Source organism: Coffea arabica, chromosome 7e (genome assembly GCF_036785885.1).
Source record: "Coffea arabica cultivar ET-39 chromosome 7e, Coffea Arabica ET-39 HiFi, whole genome shotgun sequence".
Taxonomy (NCBI): Eukaryota; Viridiplantae; Streptophyta; class Magnoliopsida; order Gentianales; family Rubiaceae; genus Coffea; species Coffea arabica.
In genome coordinates this window covers 32,335,361-32,346,284 of record NC_092323.1, presented here as the reverse complement: position 1 = coordinate 32,346,284, position 10,924 = coordinate 32,335,361, and positions in this window count along the sequence as shown.

Below are 10,924 nucleotides of genomic sequence, written 5' to 3'. Positions count from 1 at the left end.
CAACCCGAGCAACTAGCAAGCCAAGGAATTGCTTGGTGAGACTATTAGAGAGTGATACACTTGAGTGAAACACAAGCGTGAGTGACCTATACATTGTACCAAAAAAAAAAGAAGGAGAGAAGAGGTCGTTTGCTTATTTTCTTTTGCAGGTTTACCTAAGCATGTCCAGTGGAGTTGGTGACCAAACAATGGACTTTAAACTACACATGGTGGCCATGATGGAAGAATTCAAGCAGAGTTTGGATGAAGCTTTCGAGCCTCTTCATAGACGCCTTGACCGAATGGTGAATAAGGATGTCAAGAGGAGGGGTTCCCCACAATTTCATCCTGACGTCCAACCTACCTCTTCAAAGTCATTATATTCAAGGGGAAGGGAGGAGGTTCATTCGACAACAAAGCATGCAAATACTTTATCCATAGATGAAGGAGTTAGTTGAGTGCAGGAGACATGTCAACAACTCTCCTCCAACAAAAACTTGAAAAAGAGCGAGTTGAGTATGGTGGTGAGAGTGCACTTGAGGTAAAAGTTGAGGAATGTGAGATTGAAAAAGAGGTAAAAAAATCTGAGGAGATGAGTGAAGCATCAAGTGAGCTGATTGTGCATGGGAAGGCGAGTGTTTATAGTTTTCCTAACGAACTTAACTTTGCCTTGTTTAGTGTTTCTGCTTTTGTACAGATTGAGCGAAGTCGAGTGAAGTTAGTCATGCAATGTTCCATTCCAAAGTTGCTTGTACAATTCACTAGCTTCCATGGAGTTTGTCTTCTAGGAGATAGATCTATTTGGTATCACTTCATGGAACAACCCGAATCTGTCCGCACCAATGGAGAATTAATTCGAACTCCATATTTCTATTCTTGTTTGTTACCCACGGTTCATTCATCATCTTTACCTTCTTTTGAGCATTATTTCCATCCTCACACATGTATTTCCTATGCAGATTTTGAAGGAAAATGTAAAGAGCCATCAATGCAGTCTCAAGTTGAATCGATTGATGGAAGGAATCACGTGTCACAGGGAGTTTGTGCATTTATCTCTTATTCTACACCTTCTTACCACTTAATTAATGACGTTCCATTGCTTATGTATCCAATTTCTGGTTCAAAACAAGCTGAGACTCATTTTGTTTTTGTAGGTTGTAAGGCTGCTCGAAATTTTCCAGCTTTGATTAAAGAGTTGCAACCTGGTTTCATGCTTGTGCCAGCTGCTTGTAATCTTCCATGCATATTCATACATCCAAAAGCTGGTCACCATGAGATCATCTTATCAACTCAAACTGGCGCAAATTCAAGTGACTCGTCTGGAGTGTGACCTTCACTTCATTGCTGCCACTTATGTTGGGTGATGCAGACAAGTGTGTCAATCAAGACCCGAATGTTGTTTTTACCTCACTGGTTCATTCTTCCACGGAAGTGCAACATGAATGGCTCATTGTTCTATCTCTAGATGGGCAAGTAGTGCCAAATCAGCAACAACTAAGGTCGAATTATACTACCTTGCACAATCAGATTCAAGATTTTTCTAAGCTGAATGAGAGTCATCATGAAGATCCCTATCTAGTGCATGTGAAACGTAAGTTGTCAAGTAGTATTAACCCTACATATACTAATTGTGTGATTTGTTTTATGGGTTTGAATTTGACATGCAAACGACCAAGGGTTGATGAGAGAGTTTTGGAGCGCTACATGGAATTTTCACAAGCTTTATACAAGGTGTTTCTTGTCTTGGCGAATGTCCTTGTTCAAGAGCATCATGAGGTTGTCCAAGCGACATGTGATGTGGCTGGTGCTCATTCATCTCGCTCCCACATTGCATGGAGTACCACTTTTTCCCAAGATTTAAGGACAAATCCTTTTCAAGAGGAGGGGAATGATACGAATGAGCAAGCCTCAAAGGGAGGATTGGGCCTCGATTAAGTAGCTCTTGTTGAGCTTAGCTTCGGCCATGTGGGCCTTAGGTCCAATAGTACTTTAGCTAGTCATTAAGCTAGTTAATTAGTAGGTTAGCTTTCGGCCAAGAGAGACCCAATGGGCTGGCCGATTTTCCCTTCATGCTTTCCAAGCTTTATTAGGTTTAGTCAAGGCTATAAATAGCCCTAAAGCTGATGGTACATTTAGTTTTTGCGATGTTATTAATAAAATTCCAGAATTTCGTCTTCCATTAAGCCAAATTCCTCTAGCTTGTGAAAGCTAAGTTGAACATCCTAGTGTGGTTCCTAGGTTGTTTATTGACTTATCAATCAAGCAAACACACTTGATTGTGGCATCCTCTGCCGTTGAATTCGTTCTTGAGTGGTCCGAGTTTGGGTTCAACTCCGTCGATTCCGTAACGTGTCCTCTAAGATCCTAAGTTGCTTCCGCGACCGGGCAGCGAGACCCTCGACAGCTCAGCGGAGGTCGAAGACCTGATTGACTAACACCAAAGCAACACCAAAATACCACCAAACCCCCGACCAAAAGGCCGAGGACCAGCACGCTCCGCAAATTCCAGAATTTTGGGTTGTCGGGTAGAGTACTTCTAGGATTTTAAAAAATTCAGCCTTGAAGGCATTTTGTCTGGCCTTCTTTTTCAGTCATTAGTCCTAATCTGAGTTTTAGATCGCGTCTAGGCCTTCATTCACCTCCATTCCTTGCTGCTATCTTGTGTCACTTGTTGACTAGTCAAGAACGTACCTTGCGGTGACGCCTAATTTGTTCAACCCGAGCAACTAGCAAGCCAAGGAATTGCTTGGTGAGACTATTAGAGAGTGATACACTTGAGTGAAACACAAGCGTGAGTGACCTATACATTGTACCAAAAAAAAAAGAAGGAGAGAAGAGGTCGTTTGCTTATTTTCTTTTGCAGGTTTACCTAAGCATGTCCAGTGGAGTTGGTGACCAAACAATGGACTTTAAACTACACATGGTGGCCATGATGGAAGAATTCAAGCAGAGTTTGGATGAAGCTTTCGAGCCTCTTCATAGACGCCTTGACCGAATGGTGAATAAGGATGTCAAGAGGAGGGGTTCCCCACAATTTCATCCTGACGTCCAACCTACCTCTTCAAAGTCATTATATTCAAGGGGAAGGGAGGAGGTTCATTCGACAACAAAGCATGCAAATACTTTATCCATAGATGAAGGAGTTAGTTGAGTGCAGGAGACATGTCAACAACTCTCCTCCAACAAAAACTTGAAAAAGTGCGAGTTGAGTATGGTGGTGAGAGTGCACTTGAGGTAAAAGTTGAGGAATGTGAGATTGAAAAAGAGGTAAAAAAATCTGAGGAGATGAGTGAAGCATCAAGTGAGCTGATTGTGCATGGGAAGGCGAGTGTTTATAGTTTTCCTAACGAACTTAACTTTGCCTTGTTTAGTGTTTCTGCTTTTGTACAGATTGAGCGAAGTCGAGTGAAGTTAGTCATGCAATGTTCCATTCCAAAGTTGCTTGTACAATTCACTAGCTTCCATGGAGTTTGTCTTCTAGGAGATAGATCTATTTGGTATCACTTCATGGAACAACCCGAATCTGTCCGCACCAATGGAGAATTAATTCGAACTCCATATTTCTATTCTTGTTTGTTACCCACGGTTCATTCATCATCTTTACCTTCTTTTGAGCATTATTTCCATCCTCACACATGTATTTCCTATGCAGATTTTGAAGGAAAATGTAAAGAGCCATCAATGCAGTCTCAAGTTGAATCGATTGATGGAAGGAATCACGTGTCACAGGGAGTTTTTGCATTTAACTCTTATTCTACACCTTCTTACCACTTAATTAATGACGTTCCATTGCTTATGTATCCAATTTCTGGTTCAAAACAAGCTGAGACTCATTTTGTTTTTGTAGGTTGTAAGGCTGCTCGAAATTTTCCAGCTTTGATTAAAGAGTTGCAACCTGGTTTCATGCTTGTGCCAGCTGCTTGTAATCTTCCATGCATATTCATACATCCAAAAGCTGGTCACCATGAGATCATTTTATCAACTCAAACTGGCGCAAATTCAAGTGACTCGTCTGGAGTGTGACCTTCACTTCATTGCTGCCACTTATGTTGGGTGATGCAGACAAGTGTGTCAATCAAGACCCGAATGTTGTTTTTACCTCACTGGTTCATTCTTCCACGGAAGTGCAACAAGAATGGCTCATTGTTCTATCTCCAGATGGGCAAGCAGTGCCAAATCAGCAACAACTAGGGTCGAATTATACTACCTTGCACAATCAGATTCAAGATTTTTCTAAGCTGAATGAGAGTCATCATGAAGATCCCTATCTAGTGCATGTGAAACGTAAGTTGTCGAGTAGTATTAACCCTACATATACTAATTGTGTGATTTGTTTTATGGGTTTGAATTTGACATGCAAACGACCAAGGGTTGATGAGAGAGTTTTGGAGTGCTACATGGAATTTTCACAAGCTTTATACAAGGTGTTTCTTGTCTTGGCGAATGTCCTTGTTCAAGAGCATCATGAGGTTGTCCAAGCGACATGTGACGTGGCTGGTGCTCATTCATCTCGCTCCCACACATTGCATGGAGTACCACTTTTTCCCAAGATTTAAGGACAAATCCTTTTCAAGAGGAGGGGAATGATACGAATGAGCAAGCCTCAAAGGGAGGATTGGGCCTCGATTAAGTAGCTCTTGTTGAGCTTAGCTTCGGCCATGTGGGCCTTAGGTCCAATAGTACTTTAGCTAGTCATTAAGCTAGTTAATTAGTAGGTTAGCTTTCGGCCAAGAGAGACCCAATGGGCTGGCCGATTTTCCCTTCATGCTTTACAAGCTTTATTAGGTTTAGTCAAGGCTATAAATAGCCCTAAAGCTGATGGTACATTTAGTTTTTGCGATGTTATTAATAAAATTCCAGAATTTCGTCTTCCATTAAGCCAAATTCCTCTAGCTTGTGAAAGCTAAGTTGAACATCCTAGTGTGGTTCCTAGGTTGTTTATTGACTTATCAATCAAGCAAACACACTTGATTGTGGCATCCTCTGCCGTTGAATTCGTTCTTGAGTGGTCCGAGTTTGGGTTCAACTCCGTCGATTCCGTAACGTGTCCTCTAAGATCCTAAGTTGCTTCCGCGACCGGGCAGCGAGACCCTCGACAGCTCAGCGGAGGTCGAAGACCTGATTGACTAACACCAAAGCAACACCAAAATACCACCAAACCCCCGACCAAAAGGCCGAGGACCAGCACGCTCCGCAAATTCCAGAATTTTGGGTTGTCGGGTAGAGTACTTCTAGGATTTTCAAAAATTCAGCCTTGAAGGCATTTTGTCTGGCCTTCTTTTTCAGTCATTAGTCCTAATCTGAGTTTTAGATCGCGTCTAGGCCTTCATTCACCTCCATTCCTTGCTGCTATCTTGTGTCACTTGTTGACTAGTCAAGAACGTACCTTGCGGTGACGCCTAATTTGTTCAACCCGAGCAACTAGCAAGCCAAGGAATTGCTTGGTGAGACTATTAGAGAGTGATACACTTGAGTGAAACACAAGCGTGAGTGACCTATACATTGTACCAAAAAAAAAAGAAGGAGAGAAGAGGTCGTTTGCTTATTTTCTTTTGCAGGTTTACCTAAGCATGTCCAGTGGAGTTGGTGACCAAACAATGGACTTTAAACTACACATGGTGGCCATGATGGAAGAATTCAAGCAGAGTTTGGATGAAGCTTTCGAGCCTCTTCATAGACGCCTTGACCGAATGGTGAATAAGGATGTCAAGAGGAGGGGTTCCCCACAATTTCATCCTGACGTCCAACCTACCTCTTCAAAGTCATTATATTCAAGGGGAAGGGAGGAGGTTCATTCGACAACAAAGCATGCAAATACTTTATCCATAGATGAAGGAGTTAGTTGAGTGCAGGAGACATGTCAACAACTCTCCTCCAACAAAAACTTGAAAAAGTGCGAGTTGAGTATGGTGGTGAGAGTGCACTTGAGGTAAAAGTTGAGGAATGTGAGATTGAAAAAGAGGTAAAAAAATCTGAGGAGATGAGTGAAGCATCAAGTGAGCTGATTGTGCATGGGAAGGCGAGTGTTTATAGTTTTCCTAACGAACTTAACTTTGCCTTGTTTAGTGTTTCTGCTTTTGTACAGATTGAGCGAAGTCGAGTGAAGTTAGTCATGCAATGTTCCATTCCAAAGTTGCTTGTACAATTCACTAGCTTCCATGGAGTTTGTCTTCTAGGAGATAGATCTATTTGGTATCACTTCATGGAACAACCCGAATCTGTCCGCACCAATGGAGAATTAATTCGAACTCCATATTTCTATTCTTGTTTGTTACCCACGGTTCATTCATCATCTTTACCTTCTTTTGAGCATTATTTCCATCCTCACACATGTATTTCCTATGCAGATTTTGAAGGAAAATGTAAAGAGCCATCAATGCAGTCTCAAGTTGAATCGATTGATGGAAGGAATCACGTGTCACAGGGAGTTTTTGCATTTAACTCTTATTCTACACCTTCTTACCACTTAATTAATGACGTTCCATTGCTTATGTATCCAATTTCTGGTTCAAAACAAGCTGAGACTCATTTTGTTTTTGTAGGTTGTAAGGCTGCTCGAAATTTTCCAGCTTTGATTAAAGAGTTGCAACCTGGTTTCATGCTTGTGCCAGCTGCTTGTAATCTTCCATGCATATTCATACATCCAAAAGCTGGTCACCATGAGATCATTTTATCAACTCAAACTGGCGCAAATTCAAGTGACTCGTCTGGAGTGTGACCTTCACTTCATTGCTGCCACTTATGTTGGGTGATGCAGACAAGTGTGTCAATCAAGACCCGAATGTTGTTTTTACCTCACTGGTTCATTCTTCCACGGAAGTGCAACAAGAATGGCTCATTGTTCTATCTCCAGATGGGCAAGCAGTGCCAAATCAGCAACAACTAGGGTCGAATTATACTACCTTGCACAATCAGATTCAAGATTTTTCTAAGCTGAATGAGAGTCATCATGAAGATCCCTATCTAGTGCATGTGAAACGTAAGTTGTCGAGTAGTATTAACCCTACATATACTAATTGTGTGATTTGTTTTATGGGTTTGAATTTGACATGCAAACGACCAAGGGTTGATGAGAGAGTTTTGGAGTGCTACATGGAATTTTCACAAGCTTTATACAAGGTGTTTCTTGTCTTGGCGAATGTCCTTGTTCAAGAGCATCATGAGGTTGTCCAAGCGACATGTGACGTGGCTGGTGCTCATTCATCTCGCTCCCACACATTGCATGGAGTACCACTTTTTCCCAAGATTTAAGGACAAATCCTTTTCAAGAGGAGGGGAATGATACGAATGAGCAAGCCTCAAAGGGAGGATTGGGCCTCGATTAAGTAGCTCTTGTTGAGCTTAGCTTCGGCCATGTGGGCCTTAGGTCCAATAGTACTTTAGCTAGTCATTAAGCTAGTTAATTAGTAGGTTAGCTTTCGGCCAAGAGAGACCCAATGGGCTGGCCGATTTTCCCTTTATGCTTTACAAGCTTTATTAGGTTTAGTCAAGGCTATAAATAGCCCTAAAGCTGATGGTACATTTAGTTTTTGCGATGTTATTAATAAAATTCCAGAATTTCGTCTTCCATTAAGCCAAATTCCTCTAGCTTGTGAAAGCTAAGTTGAACATCCTAGTGTGGTTCCTAGGTTGTTTATTGACTTATCAATCAAGCAAACACACTTGATTGTGGCATCCTCTGCCGTTGAATTCGTTCTTGAGTGGTCCGAGTTTGGGTTCAACTCCGTCGATTCCGTAACGTGTCCTCTAAGATCCTAAGTTGCTTCCGCGACCGGGCAGCGAGACCCTCGACAGCTCAGCGGAGGTCGAAGACCTGATTGACTAACACCAAAGCAACACCAAAATACCACCAAACCCCCGACCAAAAGGCCGAGGACCAGCACGCTCCGCAAATTCCAGAATTTTGGGTTGTCGGGTAGAGTACTTCTAGGATTTTCAAAAATTCAGCCTTGAAGGCATTTTGTCTGGCCTTCTTTTTCAGTCATTAGTCCTAATCTGAGTTTTAGATCGCGTCTAGGCCTTCATTCACCTCCATTCCTTGCTGCTATCTTGTGTCACTTGTTGACTAGTCAAGAACGTACCTTGCGGTGACGCCTAATTTGTTCAACCCGAGCAACTAGCAAGCCAAGGAATTGCTTGGTGAGACTATTAGAGAGTGATACACTTGAGTGAAACACAAGCGTGAGTGACCTATACATTGTACCAAAAAAAAAAGAAGGAGAGAAGAGGTCGTTTGCTTATTTTCTTTTGCAGGTTTACCTAAGCATGTCCAGTGGAGTTGGTGACCAAACAATGGACTTTAAACTACACATGGTGGCCATGATGGAAGAATTCAAGCAGAGTTTGGATGAAGCTTTCGAGCCTCTTCATAGACGCCTTGACCGAATGGTGAATAAGGATGTCAAGAGGAGGGGTTCCCCACAATTTCATCCTGACGTCCAACCTACCTCTTCAAAGTCATTATATTCAAGGGGAAGGGAGGAGGTTCATTCGACAACAAAGCATGCAAATACTTTATCCATAGATGAAGGAGTTAGTTGAGTGCAGGAGACATGTCAACAACTCTCCTCCAACAAAAACTTGAAAAAGTGCGAGTTGAGTATGGTGGTGAGAGTGCACTTGAGGTAAAAGTTGAGGAATGTGAGATTGAAAAAGAGGTAAAAAAATCTGAGGAGATGAGTGAAGCATCAAGTGAGCTGATTGTGCATGGGAAGGCGAGTGTTTATAGTTTTCCTAACGAACTTAACTTTGCCTTGTTTAGTGTTTCTGCTTTTGTACAGATTGAGCGAAGTCGAGTGAAGTTAGTCATGCAATGTTCCATTCCAAAGTTGCTTGTACAATTCACTAGCTTCCATGGAGTTTGTCTTCTAGGAGATAGATCTATTTGGTATCACTTCATGGAACAACCCGAATCTGTCCGCACCAATGGAGAATTAATTCGAACTCCATATTTCTATTCTTGTTTGTTACCCACGGTTCATTCATCATCTTTACCTTCTTTTGAGCATTATTTCCATCCTCACACATGTATTTCCTATGCAGATTTTGAAGGAAAATGTAAAGAGCCATCAATGCAGTCTCAAGTTGAATCGATTGATGGAAGGAATCACGTGTCACAGGGAGTTTTTGCATTTAACTCTTATTCTACACCTTCTTACCACTTAATTAATGACGTTCCATTGCTTATGTATCCAATTTCTGGTTCAAAACAAGCTGAGACTCATTTTGTTTTTGTAGGTTGTAAGGCTGCTCGAAATTTTCCAGCTTTGATTAAAGAGTTGCAACCTGGTTTCATGCTTGTGCCAGCTGCTTGTAATCTTCCATGCATATTCATACATCCAAAAGCTGGTCACCATGAGATCATTTTATCAACTCAAACTGGCGCAAATTCAAGTGACTCGTCTGGAGTGTGACCTTCACTTCATTGCTGCCACTTATGTTGGGTGATGCAGACAAGTGTGTCAATCAAGACCCGAATGTTGTTTTTACCTCACTGGTTCATTCTTCCACGGAAGTGCAACAAGAATGGCTCATTGTTCTATCTCCAGATGGGCAAGCAGTGCCAAATCAGCAACAACTAGGGTCGAATTATACTACCTTGCACAATCAGATTCAAGATTTTTCTAAGCTGAATGAGAGTCATCATGAAGATCCCTATCTAGTGCATGTGAAACGTAAGTTGTCGAGTAGTATTAACCCTACATATACTAATTGTGTGATTTGTTTTATGGGTTTGAATTTGACATGCAAACGACCAAGGGTTGATGAGAGAGTTTTGGAGTGCTACATGGAATTTTCACAAGCTTTATACAAGGTGTTTCTTGTCTTGGCGAATGTCCTTGTTCAAGAGCATCATGAGGTTGTCCAAGCGACATGTGACGTGGCTGGTGCTCATTCATCTCGCTCCCACACATTGCATGGAGTACCACTTTTTCCCAAGATTTAAGGACAAATCCTTTTCAAGAGGAGGGGAATGATACGAATGAGCAAGCCTCAAAGGGAGGATTGGGCCTCGATTAAGTAGCTCTTGTTGAGCTTAGCTTCGGCCATGTGGGCCTTAGGTCCAATAGTACTTTAGCTAGTCATTAAGCTAGTTAATTAGTAGGTTAGCTTTCGGCCAAGAGAGACCCAATGGGCTGGCCGATTTTCCCTTCATGCTTTACAAGCTTTATTAGGTTTAGTCAAGGCTATAAATAGCCCTAAAGCTGATGGTACATTTAGTTTTTGCGATGTTATTAATAAAATTCCAGAATTTCGTCTTCCATTAAGCCAAATTCCTCTAGCTTGTGAAAGCTAAGTTGAACATCCTAGTGTGGTTCCTAGGTTGTTTATTGACTTATCAATCAAGCAAACACACTTGATTGTGGCATCCTCTGCCGTTGAATTCGTTCTTGAGTGGTCCGAGTTTGGGTTCAACTCCGTCGATTCCGTAACGTGTCCTCTAAGATCCTAAGTTGCTTCCGCGACCGGGCAGCGAGACCCTCGACAGCTCAGCGGAGGTCGAAGACCTGATTGACTAACACCAAAGCAACACCAAAATACCACCAAACCCCCGACCAAAAGGCCGAGGACCAGCACGCTCCGCAAATTCCAGAATTTTGGGTTGTCGGGTAGAGTACTTCTAGGATTTTCAAAAATTCAGCCTTGAAGGCATTTTGTCTGGCCTTCTTTTTCAGTCATTAGTCCTAATCTGAGTTTTAGATCGCGTCTAGGCCTTCATTCACCTCCATTCCTTGCTGCTATCTTGTGTCACTTGTTGACTAGTCAAGAACGTACCTTGCGGTGACGCCTAATTTGTTCAACCCGAGCAACTAGCAAGCCAAGGAATTGCTTGGTGAGACTATTAGAGAGTGATACACTTGAGTGAAACACAAGCGTGAGTGACCTATACATTGTACCAAAAAAAAAAGAAGGAGAGAAGAGGTCGTTTGCTTATTTTCTTTTG